The sequence below is a fragment of the Haliotis rubra genome, unplaced genomic scaffold, assembly GCF_003918875.1.
Source record: "Haliotis rubra isolate DU_JTF1 unplaced genomic scaffold, ASM391887v1 Scf111, whole genome shotgun sequence".
NCBI classification, from domain to species: domain Eukaryota; kingdom Metazoa; phylum Mollusca; class Gastropoda; order Lepetellida; family Haliotidae; genus Haliotis; species Haliotis rubra.
In genome coordinates, this window is record NW_025765015.1 from 1,189,730 (window position 1) to 1,212,875 (window position 23,146).

At 42.7% G+C, this 23,146-nt stretch overlaps 1 protein-coding gene and 2 long non-coding RNA genes across 3 annotated transcripts in view; 1 reads left to right on the plus strand and 2 right to left on the minus strand.

The window, feature by feature from the left end:
* LOC124288059 overlaps positions 1–1,708 on the minus strand; it is a 54,081-nt gene extending 52,373 nt beyond the window's left edge. The window contains exon 1 of the long non-coding RNA XR_006901365.1: positions 1,148–1,708. This is a non-coding gene — a long non-coding RNA (uncharacterized LOC124288059). The remainder of the gene's footprint in view (positions 1–1,147) is intronic.
* The window catches only part of LOC124288044 (S-adenosylhomocysteine hydrolase-like protein 1), a 168,258-nt gene that overhangs the window by 57,775 nt on the left and 87,337 nt on the right, over positions 1–23,146 (plus strand).
* The window catches only part of LOC124288051, a 33,625-nt gene continuing 12,984 nt past the window's right edge, over positions 2,506–23,146 (minus strand). Inside the window, exons 4-5 of the long non-coding RNA XR_006901363.1 lie at positions 7,301–7,432; positions 2,506–2,844 (exon numbers count right to left, since the gene is read on the minus strand). This is a non-coding gene — a long non-coding RNA (uncharacterized LOC124288051). The remainder of the gene's footprint in view (positions 2,845–7,300; positions 7,433–23,146) is intronic.

A 23,146-nucleotide genomic window follows, 5' to 3' on the forward strand; every position in this document is an offset into this window, starting at 1 on the left:
CATAGGTAAGACAGGAAGACATATGATAGTACAGCTGTTGCCATGGGTAAGACAGTAAGACATGATAGTACAGCTGTAGCCATGGGTAAGACATATGATAGTACAGCTGTTGCCATGGGTAAGACAGTAAGACATGATAGTACAGCTGTAGCCATGGGTAAGACATATGATAGTACAGCTGTTGCCATGGGTAAGACAGTAAGACATGATAGTACATCTGTAGCCATGGGTAAGACAGGAAGACATATGATAGTACAGCTGTAGCCATAGGTAAGACAGGAAGACATATGATAGTACAGCTGTTGCCGTGGGTAAGACAGTAAGACATGATAGTACAGCTGTAGCCATAGGTAAGACAGGAAGACATATGATAGTACAGCTGTAGCCATGGGTAAGACAGGAAGACATATGATAGTACAACTGTAGCCATGGGTAAGACAGGAAGACATATGATAGTACAGCTGTAGCCATGGGTAAGACAGCTGGGGCCATGGAGTATACATGGAGATGTGATGGTGAAGCTGTTGTCACTTCAGTTTGATTATGGACAAACTGTTGTTGTCGTAAGATAATTGCCCACCGACATAATTTATACTTTATGAATGGCTGTTGTCAACTCATATGGACATCATGTGTCTATGGCATCTAACCCTGCACACTGGTGTAGAAAGTTGTACACATACTTTACACATATGGGCATCTCCTTCAAGTCCCCAGACTGTTATGGCAATGCATATGTAACTGATATGAAACTTATGAAAATGCCATTCCGTAGCCCCGTCCCATATTTGGGGTTCCCAGGCAGCTGCATTGTGTGGACCATTACCCCATCATGTGACCGAGTGGCTGGAGGAGGTACAGGGTCTATGCAGCCACATGTTTGCCTGTGTTGTGGTGTGATAAGTCATAAATTAATCAATCCTACCTTGCCACTTTCTAGTACCAGCAATTTACGATGCTAGCCTACTTTAGTTTTATTTTGAACATTTATTTGCCAATTGAAAATGATCAGCATGATATGTGATGTTTATCCCCAACAATTATGTGTATAAGAGGTATGAAAGTAAATAAAGGTAAACTTCAAGGAGATGATCATAAACTAAGCCCTTTTCACAAGTTTAGAGAGAGGCAAACTGGACAATCTCACCTTGCTCTGGATTTGAAAATATCTCAGTTGTCGGAAGAGTTTTTGAAGGTACAACTCCACTTGACAGAGGAATACTGGAGAAGCTGGATTGGGTAGCTTGTGTTCTGTAAACTGCTGATTCATTGGGACATCCCGTGAAGCTGGTATAATCTGGGAATAGATAGACTTGCCTGGCATCCTCCCTGTAGACCTGTTGCTGTAGTGAGGGCCAGGATCTGAACCCGGGCAGCGCCTGCCACTACACGACTGGTGTGTACCAGCAGGTGGTTGTGGAGTTTAATCTCTCTACCTGAAGAAGGAAATTCACCTCGTGGCTAGATTAGCCAGGTCAGTCCTATCTTTGTACACACTGTATAGCTGTGATCTCCCACACTGCCTGCCTGGACACAGTCTCGCTGCGCACATCCAGTGAGTGAGTGTCCCAGTCATCTGTCTCCCTCTACCAGCCAGCTGTGTGACGGTCCGCCAGCCAGCCAGTCTGCCAGTGTTGCCTCTCTCAGGTGTAGCAGACAGACGTTGTGTGCCGCAGGGACTGTTGTTACTGGAGAGGAGGATACAAGATGGCCAACTTACAGCCTATGCTAAGCCGATCTCGTAGACCGTCACATGCAATAGAGGAAAGAGTCGTACAGGTAGTAGAATCTCACAAACACTTCTCAGTTTGAAGCATGACAACTCGATACATGTTACCAAATCTATCTTATTTCAGTCATGGGACAACTACATTGATTGTATTTTGACTACATAAAGCTATCATTTTGTACACAATATTTATGTGTCTCACTGATCAAGTGGTACGTACACATATTGATTCCTCTGTTGTATATAGGAAGCAGATGTGGTGAACTTTGTTTTGATGACTCTATTGTTTGTACACATGCTGGTGTTGTGGGAGACTTTGTGGTCCCTGGAGTCCATCACTGGAATAGCAGCATATGACTGCCCTTACGTACATTCCCTGTCGTGAAGCCATGCACTATTGAGACAGTATGTTTTTCACATTGCAACATGGCAGTGAGTGAGCCACACCAGCAGTGAGTGATCTGCAGTCAGAGCACTGTATACTGTGTCACCCTGACACACAAAAGGATACAAATGTTCCACTCACAGATTTGACGTTTGTCATGAGGTAATTGTATAGAAATGAGCAGTACATTCACATACAACATTCTCCTGCCAGAGTAATAGCTACTGCATGTAACTCTACATAAGACATACACCTTCTCCACAATGTGTTATATGCATTACTGCGCACACGCACGCACACGCACGCACGCACGCACGACGCGACGCGCGACGCACGCGCGCACGCACGCACGCACGCACGCACGCGCACGCACGCACGCACGCACACACACACACACACACACACACACACACAATTTGTAACTTAACATTAACAGAGGATTCCATACAAATGATGTGTTTATTAAGGATAAAGTTACCTTAATAGTTAACTATGTTTGTCAAAATATGAACATGGATTGTAAAAGTCTACAAAATGGTGTCACTTGAATATAAAATTTGGAATTGAAATTAAGGTGGCTTATGCTATTGACATGCTAATTGGCAGAAAATGTCCATATCTCAATGGTCTGTTTTGATGGTAGCCTGCCGCCAGGTCAGTGATGTATGGTCGGTAGATATTCATCATGTTCATGTGTTGTCATCCATTGCTCAACTTGACAAGACAGGACCTAAAACAAACAAATCTGGTGTTAGCCATATACATGATAAAGGCAGGTTGGCATCACAAAGATTGTGTGTTCCTTTGAAAAATTACAATGTGGTTAAAATGAACATACTGTCTAATGGACTGACAGGAACTGGCAGTAAACTGGACTGAGCTGTGGTAGAACTGGCAAGGGTATTATGTTTCTTGATTTTCACATATTTTCTGTAATGTTCATGACAGTATTTCAAGGTTATGGCCTTAACTTCCAACAATATAGCTACCAAGATCTTCAGTTCCATATCCCAACATTCTTTCAGTTAACTATGTAATATGTAACAAATGCTGGTTTACTTTGGAAAATGTTAAAATATATTTTTCCTACCACACAATCCTTCAATTCAGTGCTATATTTCAGAAGATTATATTCCGCTCAATCAACCTTTACATCTTAAGTAGGATTTTAAAAGTTACATTTCTGCCAAGTTATAATTAAGTTAAAATTGATAGTTTCGACAGGCTGCAGAAGTCATGTGGTGTTAATTCTCCAGCATCAGCACTTGAGGAGTTTGATGGAGGTGCTGTGTGGGTACTTTGTGTGTGTTTGTCAGTCAGCAGCAGCACTGCAAGTGATGTAGGCTTCGTGTAGGAGTCCGATGGACTCAAATGAGGTTTTGATATGTGCTGGAGAGACACCTCAGCTTGGAAGATAAAAGGAGAGATTGAGAAGCAACAGGAGCTCGAACATCTTCATCACTAATTTGATTGAATGTGTTTCTGTGACAGTCCCCTTACATTAGGGATTGAAGATGATAAAGATGGATTATGGTTAATTGTGTTACTGACAAAGCTAATAGTCTGACATATCTCAAAGATCGATATGTACTTTTTTCTCCCGAATCTGTCATTTATGAAAGTGATGTGCCAGTGGCTGTGTTTTAGTGGTGTCTGATCCAGTACAGGGGAAGCAGACAGCAGGACAATAGCCATCTGAGGGTCCTTGTAATCAGGTAGCCAACAAGTCCACCATTGTTTCTCTAGGGCAGTGTCCTCTGTGCATACCCCATTATACACAGGATGCCAGCAGTCACAATTAGCTCATACTGGTGGAGATTGGCTGAACTGTATTATTAAAAACACATTCAAAACACTAATTTCTTCAATTGTTTGGAGTGGTAGAGACTATGGAGCAGATCACTTGTGGCGATGGGGTAATGAATTTTCAAAAATAAGTGCATAAAAAATAGACACTTTCTAAACGTATGTATTTTTGCAATTTTTGTGTGTAATATTTACAAAAAATGTTATTCATGAAAAACTATGGATTGTACTTAGCTAGTTCCAAATAGCATTCCTACCTTCCTTCTCCAGAACATAATTTTAGTAAAGTTGGAAATAAAACATTTAATTCATAGTGGGCTCCTTCATAATTTCCCTAAATCTCACCGCAGTAGTGTTAATTACAATACTGTGTGTCGTGCGTATCATGAACTCAATAATATTTGACGTTTGGAAGCACATGTTTTGTTACTAACTTGTATAAAACAGTTATGCTGTGACTTTCATCCTGGTGAAACTTTATTGTTTTGTCATGTATTGACTAAACACTAAATTTGTAACTAAAATTTAACAAGCAACTAGTCTATGAATGCTGTTCAGAGGCCCAGATAAGCTGCGTATCTGGGTAAAATACGCATAGAATTACACATTGAAAAATAATTGTTGTGTACCAATTACGCATTTAAAATGTTAGATACACAGAGAGTTTAAAACAAATGCGTACAGAATATATTTATAAAAATGAAAAAGACATCGATTGCTATCAAGTTGTACTGTTAGTATAGGACAAGTGTTGTACTGTCAGTATAGGATGAGTGATTTTTTATGAAATCATTTCCATTATATTTAAGTTGCATTTGATTAGGTATGACATAAGGCAGAACATACCTGCTTAGTAAACTTACTCAGTCACATAATGCCTAGGTGAGTAAAATGACTGAAATACGCACATATTTGAAAGCAGTGGGTGATGGAAAATGAAATACCCACTCAACATTTATAATACCCACTCCAAAAAATACAGTGGGTACAGTACCCACATGAGCTAAATCTTATCTGGAGCTCTGGCTGTTGATTACATCCTGGACTGTGATATCAGGTAAACAGCTTCATTTACCTTGCCGACCACTACCGGTGTTCTTGATGAACAAGATAACATACAAGAGCCACTGATTCCTGTCCATTCCTGCTGCTTCTGAAATATGGTCAAGCATGTGACATGTGACACTGAGACTGGAAATGAGGTGGCGTTCAGCTGCTCTCAGCTGTACAAGGACAGTGTTGTCGAGATTGTACTGTCCATGAACTGCTCATTGTCAACTCCACACATAACAACATGTCCAAAGGCCCTCAGTATAGGTTCACGACATCATGGAGACACTGTGGGATAGCTGATAAAGTGGCTTGACCATGTTGACTTACTCAAGGGTTTGCATCCCATGAAGCTGTTAATGGCTGGAATATTAATAAGCCAATCACTCACTCACCCAGATGTGCTGGCAGGTTTATTTATTGTAGATTTAGTTGATAAAATAAAGGATACTAAATTAAAATATATTTAAACAAATCTGGATAGGTAATATTTTGACAGGATTAGCAATATATTAGACCTGATACTCAGTACCATAGTGTCTGAAATTTAAACACTGTTACATGTATTTCAGATAGGAAATCCATCACTGTGTTACTTCATAACAGATGATATAACTTGTGGTAATAGTGAAGCAGCGTCTAAAACACTCCTACAGCTACAACGACCACAGGTGCACTATATCATAGACTTGGACCACTGCTAGCTAGGTTGTCTGTGGACAGCTACATGAGAGTGTACTCCACCCTCCACCACCAGATGACCCCAAGAGCTGTTGACTGACTACCTTCTGTGCAGATATATTAAGGATACATTTATAAATGAAAATTAATGTTGTGTATCATGCAGGTTGCTTGAGTCACATATTCCAATCACACACACCACACGTTCCTATATTGTTAATGAGTATTTGCTTACTTTTATCAGGATTTGAGACTGAGACTCTTTAATCTTTGAGTTGGTAGTTAGGTCAATGTACATATATTTATAGTCTGGGCAGTCTCCCAGGGAATTACTGGTGTCACAAATCTTCACCTCCTTCTGGTGACATTGGGATGTAAATCCACTGTAAAAGCCATTATGATTGGCCAGGAATATATTTATGATTCACAGAGTACAGCCACTGGGTTATGCTGCTGTAAACAGAATTTCATAGTCACGTCTCTTTCGATCAAGTGAGCTTTGCTAATAAATGTCTGTATATTAACACCAAAATATACTAGATACAATATCATGTGACAGGTTCCTGCAAGTAGATCAGAATGTTTGGCACAGACAGGACCTTCATTTCCACTTTGGTTAAAGCTTTTAGTAATTTGGTTCTGTTATATTGTTATAAGACAATTACTAGTTGATCATGGCAGCATGGACATTCGGCCCAGCCAGGTGTCCTTGGAGCAGAGATTTACATTATTTATTCCAATACTGTGTTATTTAATGGCATCCATTGTGACCACCAGCTGCATCCTTGACAAGGTCACGGCATTGGGCCTGCATATCAGGTATAAGGTGAGATATAGAGCAAATAGTCCAGCCATACCTCACAAGGTCACGGCATTGGGCCTGCATATAGGGTATAAGGTGAGATATAGAGCAAATAGTCCAGCCATACCTCACAAGGTCACGGCATTGGGCCTGCATATAGGGTATAAGGTGAGATATAGAGCAAATAGTCCAGCCATACCTCACAAGGTCACGGCATTGGGCCTGCATATAGGGTATAAGTTGAGATATAGAGCAAATAGTCCAGCCATACCTCACAAGATCACGGCATTGGGCCTGCATATAAGGTATATGGTGAGATATAGAGCGAATAGTCCAGCCATACCTCACAAGGTCACGGCATTGGGCCTGCATATAGGGTATAAGGTGAGATATAGAGCGAATAGTCCAGCCATACCTCACAAGATCACGGCATTGGGCCTGCATACAGGGTATAAGTTGAGATATAGAGCGAATAGTCCAGCCATACCTCACAAGGTCACGGCATTGGGCCTGCCTATAGGGTATAAGGTGAGATATAGAGCGAATAGTCCAGCCATACCTCACAAGGTCACGGCATTGGGCCTGCATATAGTGTATAAGGTGAGATATAGAGCGAATAGTCCAGCCATACCTCACAAGGTCACGGCATTGGGCCTGCATATAGTGTATAAGGTGAGATATAGAGCGAATAGTCCAGCCATACCACACAAGGTCACGGCATTGGGCCTGCCTATAGGGTATAAGTTGAGATATAGAGCAAATAGTCCAGCCATACCTCACAAGGTCACGGCATTGGGCCTGCATATAGGGTATAAGTTGAGATATAGAGCAAATAGTCCAGCCATACCTCGCAATGGGAATTGTGTTTTACTGTTTCTCTGCTGATGGATTTATCTGTTGAAGCATCTTGGCAACACTGGCTGCTGTACAACCATTTTAGGTTATAATGCCATTATAGGGCTCTGGCTTCCGACATCATCTGCAACATTTGGATCACAAATTACCGGTAACACAGGTTTCGCCCAGATTATTAAGATAGACATACACATACACAAAAGGTTGAACATCACGAGGTCAACTGGTCAGAAATGTTAGAAATCTAAAATTTAAAGTGTAATTGTCTGGACATTTATATGCAGCTTATACATTGCAGTTCATGTCCATTTGTGTTAAACTTGAGGTTGTACTAGAAGTACAAGTTGAACTACCGACCAAGTCAGTAATATGCTGACAATAAGCATGCACATAGAACACTTTAGTATCAATAAAAGAAATTTGTCAATTACTCCAAGGTTCTGACAGGCTTGAAACGCCCTTAACTTTGAATCTTATTTAAAATGGTGTCATTAAATTGAGAATACAGATTCTAAATTTCAACAGTTCCAGGCATACATCCATTCCTCATTTAGACTTCCTTCCCAAGAAGCCTAGTTCTGTGATCACCCAAATTATATGTGTGAATTTTCAATGTATGTTGCATTCATCCAGCCAACTAGAGCATGATAACACTACAACTATGTTCCATGATTCATCTGTTGTTTCCAGCATCTTGATGAGCTTGGCCATAGTATGACACTGAACTCCATTTGTTTAAATGATCCCAATTGATGGAACTTGTGAGGAATCCTGCTGCTGCATGCTTGATGAGCTGATCACACTGGTCCGATGACTGGTGTGATGAAGTATAGGGACTTGACTTTCTAATCATGCTAATGACCATCTCAACCTTTTCATTTGATTGGAAGGTGAGCAAATTGTTTGTCATGCGATGGAGCCCATGAGATTCACACTCTTCACTCTGTAGGTTACAAAGGACAGTTGTATACTGCTCTGTAAAGGAACTGAAGATATACATCAAATTCATGGTGCCTGACATACAAGGAAGAACACCTTTGTAAATCCTTCCCAAATTTACCCAGATATGACACTCGAATGATATGTACTTTTTGGTTTAGCAAACATTGTGGACATTGCTGGGGGAGTAATAAAAATGTGATTCTGCTGAATTATATTTAAAGATCTGGAGTCCTACCCAAACATCTTTGATGTCACATATGCCAATACAAGTCAGTGGAAGTTTTTGAAATCTGAGGCATTCTGTACACAAGACACACCTTTTCCATAAATTGCATGGACTTTCATCAGACAACTACAACATTGTGTAGTCTCTCTTTACATGACTGATACACCTAGGTGTCAGTGTCACTGTTTTTTTGCAAACAAGAAGACTTACTTTTGTCAGACTGGTATAGATGTACCAGGATTAGGTAGGATGTTTTGATTCCAGTTTGGTTGATGTACAAACGCTAGGACAACTGTGGACAAGTCATGTGAATGTGATATTGTAAGGCATGAAGTAATGGTGCTATATGATGAATATGTTTACTGGGCAACTGTGGACAAGTCATATGAATGTGATATTGTAAGGCATGAAGTAATGGTGCTATATGATGAATATGTTTACTGGGCAACTGTGGACAAGTCATATGAATGTGATATTGTAAGGCATGAAGTAATGGTGCTATATGATGAATATGTTTACTGGGCAAGGCTGAAGTAATGGACAAGTCATGGTGAATGTGATATTGTAAGGCATGAAGTAATGGTGCTATATGATGAATATGTTTACTGGGCAACTGTGGACAAGTCATGTGAATGTGATATTGTAAGGCATGAAGTAATGGTGCTATATGATGAATATGTTTACTGGACAACTGTGGACAAGTCATATGAATGTGATATTGTAAGGCATGAAGTAATGGTGCTATATGATGAATATGTTTACTGGGCAACTGTGGACAAGTCATGTGAATGTGATATTGTAAGGCATGAAGTAATGGTGCTATATGATGAATATGTTTTTACTGGACAACTGTGGACAAGTCATGAATATGTTTACTGGACAACTGTGGATGTGATATTGTAAGGCATGAAGTAATGGTGCTATATGATGAATATGTTTACTGGGCAACTGTGGACAAGTCATGTGAATGTGATATTGTAAGGCATGAAGTAATGGTGCTATATGATGAATATGTTTACTGGGCAACTGTGGACAAGTCATGTGAATGTGATATTGTAAGGCATGAAGTAATGGTGCTATATGATGAATATGTTTACTGGGCAACTGTGGACAAGTCATATGAATGTGATATGCATGAAATGTGATATTGAATATGTTTACTGGGCAACTGTGAAGTAATGTAAGGCATGTGCTATATGATGAATATGTTTACTGGGCATCTGTGGACAAGTCATGTGAATGTGATATTGTAAGGCATGAAGTAATGGTGCTATATGATGAATATGTTTACTGGGCAACTGTGGACAAGTCATGTGAATGTGATATTGTAAGGCATGAAGTAATGGTGCTATATGATGAATATGTTTACTGGACAACTGTGGACAAGTCATGTGAATGTGATATTGTAAGGCATGAAGTAATGGTGCTATATGATGAATATGTTTACTGGGCAACTGTGGACAAGTCATATGAATGTGATATTGTAAGGCATGAAGTAATGGTGCTATATGATGAATATGTTTACTGGGCAACTGTGGACAAGTCATGTGAATGTGATATTGTAAGGCATGAAGTAATGGTGCTATATGTCTCCCCATGTAAGTGAGATTGCTGATGGGTTTGGGTCCATGTCATAGCATATGTATTGATTGTCACATAAGAGGATTAAGGCGTTAAGCTTAGTTGGAGGAGAGGGCTCAGATCTTCTCCCTACTTCCCTAGTGTCCAGGCCCACTGAAGATGCAACCACATCCCCAACAATCTCAGCCTGGGATTTACAGGATAAAGGGACTTCAGATTAATAAACAACTATCGGCAGTCTTTACTGCCGTGTTGGAATACACTTCAGGGCATGGAAAGGTTAGACCCAGATACTGGAGCACTAACAAGTAAAGAACAAGGATGACAGTAGCATCATAAGCAAAGGTTGGATGAGCATACTGGAAGCATCACTGTGACCATGGTGACAAAACAATATTAGGACAAAGGACATTGAGATGCAATGTCAAGTATACTGGAACTCCACACATGTAGGAGTATGTGGGTGACCCTACATGGCATCTCCCAAGCCTAACCTTGTCTGCACTTGGCACCTGGCTCCGGCATATGAATCAGGTGGATGATATTCCAACAAATATGTTTTCCTAATTGGAAATACACCAACTTAATACATTGTTGAAAAGTATGTGCAATCGATAGAAAGATCTTATTTCCTTACATCGATACTTTGACATTTTCCTAAGCATTAAATGTGTTATGCATATGCCTTTGAGGTGCAGAATTGTCACAGAACTCCAAACTAAGCTGCTCACAAGCCTGAAGAAGAAATATATTTGGAAGCTGTTTCCTTGCAACAAAATTTCGAATGGCTATTTTAAGGGAATCAGTCAAAGTATATGGTTCAACTTAGGTTAGGGATAATCAGATATCTCATCTTAATTTTATATACATTTGACATGTGAAAATCATTTTTGTTTGTATCTTGGAAAGATAAAAGTATTCCAAAATATGTGGAACAGTATAGTTATAAAGAATCATCATGCTTTTACCAAAATGGTTGAGGGGCAAAATATTCTCAAGCAGATGCCTCTTCACTCCCAGGAATGACATTTACATATGCATATTCATGATATTTTAGGCCTGACCCAGTTATCAATGACATTAATTCCAGAACATCATTTAAAAAAACAAATGCTTTAACTTCAAGTACTTGTAAATAGGGACCATCTATTCAGCTACTCACGTTTGGACATACAGGTGGATGTGAATGTTAGATAATAGTACTGATATGCACTCTATTGAAGCTATCAAGATGTAATATGTTAAATGCAGACAATTAACACTACTTTAGTAACTATGGAGCAGCCTGTTCCGGAGGAAGTTTAATTGCCTCCTTCCACATTGATGTTGCTGTGGGACAATGGCTGTAATTGATGTAGACTAGAAAATGGGTTTATCACATCATCTGGTTTGGTCTGCCAAAAAGTCCTAGTTTTCTTGTAATAGTTAGTTGTGTACAAGTGGTCATTGACAACCTAGACAGTGACCAGTACATTTGTAGGGTGAGTTGCATCATCTGCATCAGTACTGGTTTCTTGCAAATGTGAATCTGAGTTTGTTTTTCTATTATTGTATTCAGTGACAGCTGAGCAATGGAGTTTGTCTGAGGACTGAGGCAGCACAAGGTTTCTAGGCTCAGTTGTTGTTGCTTGTACTGGTTGTACAGATTTGTATATGTGGGGACCAACACACCTTGATGGTGAAGCAAGTGTATTTGGGTGTGTAGGACAAAGGGAAGGACTGATGACTGTGGTGCTATGAGTAGTTCTGATCAGAATGCATTTTGCAATCTCTTTTGAAGGCATGGGTTCTGTCTGCCGTATCATGTGACTCAGTGTGCCCTGTCTGCAGCAACATGTGACTCAGTGTGCCCTGTCTGCAGCAACATGTGACTCAATATGCCCTGTCTGCAGCAACATGTGACTCAGTGTGCCCTGTCTGCAGCAACATGTGACTCAGTGTGCCCTGTCTGCAGCAACATGTGACTCAGTGTGCCCTGTCTGCAGCAACATGTGACTCAGTGTGCCCTGTGTGCAGCAACATGTGACTCAGTGTGCCCTGTCTACAGCAACATGTGACTCAGTGTGCCCTGTCTGCAGCAACATGTGACTCAGTGTGCCCTGTGTGCAGCAACATGTGACTCAATATGCCCTGTCTGCAGCAACATGTGACTCAGTATGCCCTGTCTGCAGCAACATGTGACTCAGTGTGCCCTGTCTGCAGCAACATGTGACTCAATATGCCCTGTCTGCAGCAACATGTGACTCAGTGTGCCCTGTCTGCAGCAACATGTGACTCAGTGTGCCCTGTCTGCAGCAACATGTGACTCAGTGTGCCCTGTCTGCAGCAACATGTGACTCAGTGTGCCCTGTGTGCAGCAGTATTTGGCTCAGTATGACAGTACAGGCATGAGGCTCAATTCTCTGTGTCTGCAGAATGTGGCTTGGCACAGTGGCACAATATCTGTGTAAAGGAAAATGTTTTCTGGCTTCCTAGGTAATAATAGAGACATTGAAGTGCTCCAGTACACAAGATGGTTTGTGACAAGACATCCTATATGAACTTCTATGGCCAAGAACTGACCACAAACTGACCACAGTGAGAACAAGTACCTTAATATGTTTCAACTCACCAAACAGGGTTCTTATTGTTACAAAGCAAGGGACAATTCTTGGGGAATCCAGGTTCTTGCAAAGTTATATTACTGTGCCTTTATATGATAAACATGCTTGTTGGGTGATCTTGTACCAGCAGGTCTGAAGAAAGATCATCCACACCGTCCAGTGGATGGGATATAGAGATTACTAAACGAGTGTCTGTCAGATACCATTTATCTTACGAGTTGTAAGACAAATGGTATCTGAAAGACACGAGTACAGTAATCTGTTTCTTACACACCATAAAATCGCACCATTTTATGGTCGAATAGATTGAATCTCAAATTTCATATTTTCTCATCGCAGCTGCGCAATAATACACAACACAACTTTTATGAATGAGTGACGTCACTTGGCTTCCTAATCACTACTCATCGCCATGGTGACCCTCCACAAAAAAGTTTCTGCCACCTCTTCGCATCATTAAGGCAATAGTGATAATGAAAACTAGATAAGATCACAGAAAATTAATTAAACCCTCTAAAACGATGATGTTACCATGCAAATGTGGATGGTTTTAATTCTTGCAAGCGTAAACTATTTGAGCTTGTGACGTCATCGTTATCGCTGGGTGGTTGTCGTCATCGGAAGATTGTTTTGGATATCTCTGTACTTGTGTACCAGTTTACGTTCAATGTTCTCCCATCGACCGGAGCCAAAACTTTTGAGTGTGTGTAATTAGGTACACCCAGTGTGCTTGAATGTTACATTGCTGAGGTTATGTTCACTATCAGTGGGAGACTACTCTTCTTCGCCACATCCTGAAACTGCCACTTGGAATGTAATACGGAGTTGTCAGTATGAAATGTGAGTTGATTACATCCTGTATTATCAAGACATAAACTTTGCATTATCATGCGGAATATCTTAGGCAATGACTTATGTGTAGATCAACCGTTCCTGTACATGTTCGATTGAATAGAAAGGATGTGTGCCGCAATTTGCACTCATGAAGCCTTGCAAAACGTTCCATGTTGTACATTGTTTTAACGTGTGTGTTTTGGTTCTGATTGTCATGAGTGAATTTGATAACATTGGAATCACATAGTATCTCGGAGCTGGAAGTGGGTCTTCATCATGTTTATCAGTGAAAAATGTCATCTTCACCAATGCATCAAAGAAACAACAAGGCAAATCGATCTCCCAATGGACAAGCACTGACGTTTTCGTGTCAGGTATTTTTGCAAGACGACACATGACACTTGTCCCATCTCTCCAGTAAAAGTACCAATGTTGTACATTTTGAATATTCGAAGGGAATCCCGGGCTTTATCTCTAACGGTGATTTTCACATAATTGTTTACACAGGTATCACTGATTGTTCGAGCCATTTTGAATTCATGACTAGAAATCAAAAGTTTTAATATAAGGAATTAGAAAATTAATAGATTCGTGTTATATTTATTCTACTTGTGACTCATTGTATAAATCCCTGTTTATGTTGCAATCGCGAAAATAACAGGTAGGTGTAAAGGGGTATTTTTTGCACAAGTAACCGGTTTTGTTTGATTGAAGCACGAGTAACTTGTCAATGAATTTTAATCAGGAAAGTAGTCCGTCATAACCTGACCCTAGGTCATCACCATGGAGTAGCCAATCACGGGATTAGAAATCGATCTCACACATATGTGTGATACCAGTTTTCTCACATGGGTTTCTCACCCACGGGTGTGTAAGAAAGGCCACTGTCAGATGCAGAGGGAGCAGATTGCTGCTGCTGTTCTATAGCAGTGGCACATCAGTCAGTAGTGAAGTGTCTACACATGTTGTTCATATCCTCAGGAAATGAATCACTCTGGTTTTACTGTCCAGTACCTTTTCTTGGACCAGTACCTCTTACTGATAGTAACATGGCAACTAGTATACAACCAGACACTTACTGCAGCACATCATAATCAAAAGAAATACCAATATTTAGCTGTCCTCTCTTCATTATTGGACAAAAGGTTTTCCACAAAATGCTTGTAAATTCAAATTTAAGGATACTGACATTAGCAATGCTTTATTTAAAGCAACATTGAAAAATTCCAAACTTAAAGTTGACTGCATATGCTAAATACTAATGGACAATTTAAGCAAATATGCCCATCACTGATCTCACTCTACCTCTACCTGGCTTATCCTCCATCCCACTGCAACCCTCACACACCTTCCCCACCCCAAACACCCCCTCCCACTACTACTAACATTCACATGTGTTCATCCTATGTGGTATTGTATCATGAGTGAGGTATTAGTGAGGACTGTTGTAATTCCCTTTAAGAGACCACTACATCATGTTTATTATGAGCATTTTAATGTCTTGGCACTTTTATGGTTTGACTGAAATGGCAAGAAGAAATGTGTTAGGACATGACTTTGTACCAGCATATCATTATCATGCATGGTAGAGTGACTTGTCTCTTATATGTAAACTGTCAATACCATTGTTTTTACTCTATCTCACATCAAAATTATGTTAGTTTCAAAAGAAATGATAATGTACATTAATATGTTTTCAATATTGTTCCTTTAAAGTGGTGAATTGAAGTTATGTTCAGGTGTAAAGTGACCTTTCACAATCACACGATACAAGTAGTTATATTTTGGGAAACGTATTGCCAGTGATAAACCATGTGAAGAGCATTAAGTGGGGCTCTGATGTAACACAGCTGTGATGAGGGTGTTGTGTTGTTCTGTTAAAGGAGAATACGAATGAAAACAAAACTTTTAATATATTGTAAAGGATATTCTAAAAGTCTCATTCCGTGATTAAAATTGAACAAAAAGTTTGTAAAATAGCAACAAAAACACTAAAACGTACTCGTATTTCCGCCTGTTACGGAAACACCCGACAGTTAATGAGCAGAGGGGGTATCACGTGACATGACGTCATAAGTGCCTGTTGCTGATGGCTTCCTCTTTGATTTTACCTCACAACTGAACAGAGTCCGTGGATTCTGAAGCAGTAAAAGATGTTCCTGATGTCATTTCTGAAATGGATGTTAGACCGTATCAATACGATCCGATTTTACATCTTGCAAGACAATCTTCCACTGAAGATGAAGAAGAAGAATCAAGCGAAACGGAGGCACCACTTTAGGTCAAAATAAGTTTAAAAATAGATCATATCATTTAACAAGATTACTATTTGTCAGCAAAATGTCATACAGTTCCAGCCAGCAAACTCACCCCTATAAATATATGAATTATATATATGAATTATTTTTTGTGAAAAATGCGATTACAGTTCATTTTGTGTCAAATGGGTGACTGTAGGGTGTCTGGGATTTAAAAACAAAATAATTATGCTTCAGACGAGGGAAAATAAAAATTATCAGAAATTACACTGGAATTATTTTGTTGAAATCAATTAGGATCCTAGTTCTCATTAATAACGTATCAAGTATCGATACAAGATCCCAGCCTGGCCGAGCAAAGATAATATTCGCGAAGCAGATAAGTTATTCCCCGAAAACTGGTGAATTATAAAATACTAGTCAGGACAACGTATGTTTTCCCATTGTTTGGTTATGGAAATAGTTATAGTACTCGGTCAAAGCCTTAGAATGACATCCTGTCAGCCAATGAGAATACAGAACAACTTTCACGGCACACACTACTGACAAATAGCGAGTCTGATGCTGACGTGCGTAATTGGACAAAATGGAAAACAATGAAAGCAACAAGTACTTCATGATTTGCCGTTGTATTCGGCAATGTTTCGAGTTGACTGCATCATTTAGGGCTCCAAACCGATAAGAATGTTATAGCGAAACATTTTCAAGCTCATGTGAAATCTCTTACTGATTTTGATAATATATATCGCATGTGTACCAGTGGAACTGCCCCAGCTACAAAATGCCCCAGCAAATTTGGTCATTCATTCTAATTTGTTCAAATTTATTTATAACGATTGAATATATGCCGTAAATGCATAGTTTTTGTCAACTTATTATGGTATTATGTTCTTCATATAAAAGTTATTAGGAAGTAATATTTCTGATAAATGTTTCATCAGTAAACTCATAACTATGTATATACTTATATATGAAGAACGTAATATCAAAGTTGACAAAACTATGCATTTATGGCCTATATTCATTCATTTTAAATAAATTGGGGCATTTTGACTACCCCACTGGGGCAATTTGACCAAATTTGCTGGGTCATTTTGTAGCGGGGCAATTCGACTGGCAATCGGACTTATAATTTATGTTAAAATACCACTGACAGTAAGTTGTTACAGGGAATGATGGAGTATAATTAATGAATCTCGTGGGTACTTTTTTCTTCTTCAGCCTAGCTTGGGGATTTCCATACCCCATGCGTGCATGTCTCTTTCATATGCGTCCGACTCAGAACGATCGGCGCATTTCTCCTGCCGAAATCTGTCATTCCACTTGGAAAACGGAAGAAATGGTGGTTCTTTCCCATGTTCGATGATGCCGTGCATCCCCAGGCAACGCTATACACCATCGTACCATTTAAAAAAGGACAGAAACAACACGATTTGTACTACTGTAGCGCTTGGTCTTTGGCAATATGGCGGACTCCAGGCACATTTGACACCATTTCACGAGCGGAAAGGTCACGTGGGTTCCAGCGAAATATGCATAATGGCCGAAGCTGAGATTTACAGAAACTGTTTTCGCGATTAAAACATAATTATACATAATTTTTAATTGAAAATTTGGGAATATGTTTCTGATGACTTTATCTTTCACCCATCAAATTATTGCAATTCACTTGTATTCTCCTTTAAGTAGCTCCACCAGCACCTACCTGCCTCACAGTCTCACCCCCTCCACATGTCTCCATCAGCATCTACCTGTCTCCACCAGCACCTACCTGCCTCAGTCACAGTCTCACCCCCTCCACATTTCTCCATTAGCACCTACCTGCCTCACAGTCTTACCCCCTCCACATGCCTCCATCAGCATCTACCTCCCTCACAGTCTCACCCCCTCCACATGTCTCCATCAGCATCTACCTGCCTCACCCCCTCCACATGTCTCCATCAGCATCTACCTCCCTCACCCCTCCACATGTCTCCATCAGCATCTACCTGCCTCACCCCTCCACATGTCTCCATCAGCATCTACCTGCCTCACAGTCTCACCCCCTCCACATGTCTCCATCAGCATCTACCTGCCTCACAGTCTCACCCCCTCCACATGTCTCCATCAGCATCTACCTGCCTCAGTCACATTCTCACCCCCTCCACATGTCTCAATGAGCATCTACCTGCCTCACAGTCTCAGCCCCTCCACATGTCTCCATCAGCATCTACCTGCCTCAGTCTCAGCCCCTCCACATGTCTCCATCAGCATCTACCTGCCTCACTCCCTCGACATGTTTCCATCAGTATCTACCTGCCTCACCCCCTCGATATGTCTCCATCAGCACCTACCTGCCTCACAGCTCACGCCCTCCACACATATCTCCATCAGCCTCTCAATCCCACCCCCACTATGTCTCTCCGCAACGCACGCACACATGCACACGTGCACTCACACACACTGCACTTGTCTGTTAAATGCAAGTAGGTGCATGTTCCTTATGATGCCAGAGGAACAAACTATTAGACTACCTGGCCGTGACTGAGTGTCTACCACATATATAAATGACATAAGTAGATATGGTGTAGTTTGTAACGTATGGCTACACAGCTTTCATGTGCAATGCCAGTTGAAACAGTAGATCTTCACATATGGACCATCAGAGTATCTTAGCCTGTTATCAGGTGTAATGGTCATATTTCCACATTGTGGGTCATTTTCTTTGGATAATGTTTCACCATGCTCTGAGCATCATATAATCCGAGTGACACACACTGGAATACTGGGAACTTACATCATAATACATGCTTAATGTCAGTTACTTTGCATTGCAAGTAAGATAGTAGAGGAGCTAATTAGGAGAAATTATCGCAACAGTGATCATGAATACTTCACAGACTTGTTTCTGGGGATGTTGTGGTTACAGGCCTTATGAAGTTTTCATATTGTTCATATGTTTTCTTCATACATAACTGAAAAAAATGGTAGGTAGTGAAGGTATTTCATCTGTCTTTTTGTCCTGTGTGGGGAGGGGAGCTATAAGGGGGTGAGGAGGAGCACCACCCAGCTGCCTTGTAAGGTGACTGGGGCACCACTCAGTTGTACTGGCCACCCAGCTGATGTGTCTGTCTGACCTGTAAGGGGAAGGGGAGCTCCACCCAGCTGATGTGTCTGTCAGACCTGTAAGGGGAGGGGGAGCTCCACCCAGCTGATGTGTCTGTCAGACCTGTAAGGGGAAGGGGAGCTCCACCCAGCTGATGTGTCTGTCTGACCTGTAAGGGGAAGGGGAGCTCCACCCAGCTGATGTGTCTGTCAGACCTGTAAGGGGGAGGGGAGCTCCACCCAGCTGATGTGTCTGTCAGACCTGTAAGGGGAGGGGGAGCTCCACCCAGCTGATGTGTCTGTCAGACCTGTAAGGGGAGGGGGAGCTCCACCCAGCTGATGTGTCTGTCAGACCTGTAAGGGGAGGGGGAGCTCCACCCAGCTGATGTGTCTGTCAGACCTGTAAAGGGAGGGAGCTCCACCCAGCTGATGTGTCTGTCAGACCTGTAAGGGGAGGGGGAGCTCCACCCAGCTGATGTGTCTGTCAGACCTGTAAGGGGAAGGGAGCTCCACCCAGCTGATGTGTCTGTCAGACCTGTAAGGGGAAGGGGAGCTCCACCCAGCTGATGTGTCTGTCAGACCTGTAAGGGGAAGGGGAGCTCCACCCAGCTGATGTGTCTGTCAGACCCTGTAGGGGAGGGGGAGCTCCACCCAGCTGATGTGTCTGTCAGACCTGTAAGGGGAAGGGGAGCTCCACCCAGCTGATGTGTCTGTCAGACCTGTAAGGGGAAGGGGAGCTCCACCCAGCTGATGTGTCTGTCAGACCTGTAAGGGAAGGGAGCTCCACCCAGCTGATGTGTCTGTCAGACATGTAAGGGGAAGGGGAGCTCCACCCAGCTGATGTGTCTGTCAGACCTGTAAGGGGAGGGGAAGCTCCACCCAGCTGATGTGTCTGTCAGACATGTAAGGGGAAGGGGAGCTCCACCCAGCTGATGTGTCTGTCAGACCTGTAAGGGGAGGGGGAGCTCCACCCAGCTGATGTGTCTGTCAGACCTGTAAGGGGAGGGGAGCTCCACCCAGCTGATGTGTCTGTCAGACCTGCAGACCTGTAAGGGGAAGGGAGCTCCACCCAGCTGATGTGTCTGTCAGACCTGTAAGGGAGGGGAGCTCCACCCGGCTGATGTGTCTGTCAGACCTGTTAGGGAAGGGGAGCTCCACCCAGCTGATGTGTCTGTCAGACATGTAAGGGGAAGGGGAGCTCCACCCAGCTGATGTGTCTGTCAGACCTGTAAGGGGAAGGGGAGCTCCACCCAGCTGATGTGTCTGTCAGACATGTAAGGGGAAGGGGAGCTCCACCCAGCTGATGTGTCTGTCAGACCTGCAAGGGGAGGGGGAGCTCCACCAAGCTGATGTGTCTGTCAGACCTGTAAGGGGAGGGGGAGCTCCACCCAGCTGATGTGTCTGTCAGACCTGTAAGGGGATGGGGTCTGCCTGTAATGAGAGCGGAGCTCTATCTGACTCCTTTCTGTATGTCCTGTACAGGGATAGGGATCTTGTACTTGCTGTGTTGTCTCCCCAGTAAGGGGAGGGGAATTCGACTCGGCTGTACCATCCTGTACGGGGATGGGGAGCTCCTACCAGCTGTGTTGTCTCCCCAGTAAGGAGATGGGGAGCTCCTACTGGCTGTGTTGTGTCCCCAGTAAGGAGATGGGGAGCTTCTACTGGCTGTGTTGTGTCCCCAGTAAGGAGATGGGGAGCTCCTACTGGCTGTGTTGTGTCCCCAGTAAGGAGATGGGGAGCTCCTACTGGCTGTGTTGTCTCCCCAGTAAGGAGATGGGGAGCTCCTACTGGCTGTGTTGTCTCCCCAGTAAGGGGATGGGGAGCTCCTACCAGCTGTGTTGTCTCCCCAGTAAGGAGATGGGGAGCTCCTACTGGCTGTGTTGTGTCCCCAGTAAGGGGATGGGGAGCTCCTACCGGCTGTGTTGTCTCCCCGGTAAGGGGATGGGGAGCTCCTACCGGCTGTGTTGTCTCCCCAGTAAGGAGATGGGGAGCTCCTACCGGCTGTGTTGTCTCCCCAGTAAGGGGATGGGGAGCTCCTACCGGCTGTGTTGTCTCCCCAGTAAGGAGATGGGGAGCTCCTACCGGCTGTGTTGTCTCCCAGTAAGGGGATGGGGAGCTCCTACTGGCTGTGTTGTGTTGTCCTCCTGGCTGTGTTGTCTCCCAAGGAGATGGGGAGCTCCTACTGGCTGTGTTGTCTCCCCAGTAAGGGGATGGGGAGCTCCTACTGGCTGTGTTGTCTCCCCAGTAAGGAGATGGGGAGCTCCTACTGGCTGTGTTGTCTCCCCAGTAAGGGGATGGGGAGCTCCTACTGGCTGTGTTGTCTCCCCAGTAAGGGGATGGGGAGCTCCTACTGGCTGTGTTGTGTCCCAGTAAGGAGATGGGGAGCTCCTACTGGCTGTGTTGTCTCCCAGTAAGGAGATGGGGAGCTCCTACTGGCTGTGTTGTCTCCCCAGTAAGGGGATGGGGAGCTCCTACTGGCTGTGTTGTCTCCCCAGTAAGGGGATGGGGAGCTCCTACTGGCTGTGTTGTCTCCCCAGTAAGGGGATGGGGAGCTCCTACTGGCTGTGTTGTCTCCCAGTAGGGGATGGGGAGCTCCTACTGGCTGTGTTGTCTCCCCAGTAAGGAGATGGGGAGCTCCTACTGGCTGTGTTGTCTCCCCAGTAAGGGGATGGGGAGCTCCTACTGGCTGTGTTGTGTCCCCAGGAAGGGGATGGGGAGCTCCTACTGGCTGTGTTGTGTCCCCAGGAAGGGGATGGGGAGCTCCTACTGGCTGTGTTGTCTCCCCAGTAAGGGGATGGGGAGCTCCTACTGGCTGTGTTGTCTCCCCAGTAAGGGGATGGGGAGCTCCTACTGGCTGTGTTGTGTCCCCAGGAAGGGGAGGGGAACTCGACTTGGCTGTAATGTGTGGCTGTACTCAGTGGTGATAGTTCTGCATGGCTGCCACTACTGGAAGCTGCAGACTCAGTCAAGCATCTTCCTTGTCACTGCCAGTTGTCACTGCTGCCTCTGCAGGGGTGAAGGCATGTCGGTAGTTTTCAGCACTACTTGGAGACACACTTTTATCAAAACAACATGGGCGCTGGAGGAAATATGATGCTTTTTGTCACTACACAGTCCCTATTCACATCATTTATTCACTGAAAGGTAAGACAGACATTATCGAAAAGCCTGGCAGTTGTGTTCAGAACTGCGTTTTAGGGAGGATAGTCAGTCTGTCATCTGCTCAAGTTATTGAAGAATTATATTCACAACTGAGTATTTCACAATGAAAACCATCCCTGATGCCAATGGAACAAATGTGAATGGTGCTAATGGCAATGTCAATGGAGAGGCTAAGACAAATGGGAAGGTAAGGGGATGACATGGCATTGTACACCTGTTGGAAACTACTGTGTCTGTAACAGTGGAGACCAGTGTTCACTCAACGTTCCTACATCACACGTATGTGCTCAGCCACTAATCCGTAATGTTTCATGTCGATCAGTGCTGTTCTGTGTGTGTCACTGGAAAGTACTGTTGCTGAAATAGGTAATGATGATTTCAGACTTTGTCCCTGACATGATTTAGCGAAGACTCCCCTTGTTCCCCTTGCAGTACCCTTGGAATAGCTTGATGGCCTTGATTCTTCTGAATAATGAAGTTTGTAGACTGGCTTGTAATTTGTTGGCTAGATCGTTGTGTGACAGGTTGACATTAAGCTGGGTTTCTTGAAAGGCTTGTACATGATCATGCCAAATTGTTCCAATTTTTCTGGTCACACAGAAAAAACAAAAATACTAGTCGAGTACAGTCAAACCTAGGGACTGTGCCTCTGTCCAGAATCATTCAGTGATGATGGGTGTAACGGGTCATTTTCAAAATTGGTAGGATTTTCTGTCCGTTACAAATTTTAAAAAAATCTGTGAGTTTAAAAGAATTTTATGTTCTACAAAACATATTTAGATGTTTACTTGTCAGTAAATGAGGTATATCATTAGTCTTGTCTTTTTTAAATTTATACTTAACCACATTTTTGGGTCAAACTTGGCAGATTTGCTCCGTCCGGAGGTGACGGTCCTAATATCAATGTTCACAAATAATGTAAATATAAATGCAAATAAACAAATTAATTCATATTATGCCAATTAGGATTGATCAAGCATACTCAGAATGCATTTATTTATTTTTTAACTTAAAAAGGTTTCCTTCTACAAACTGTAACATGCTTGTCCTGTGATTCTGTGTCCTGACCGTTACCAGTGTATGAAATTCCTGCAATAATATCTCCCTGGAGCTGGATTGTAATACTACTTCCTGTGTCTGTTTGAGCT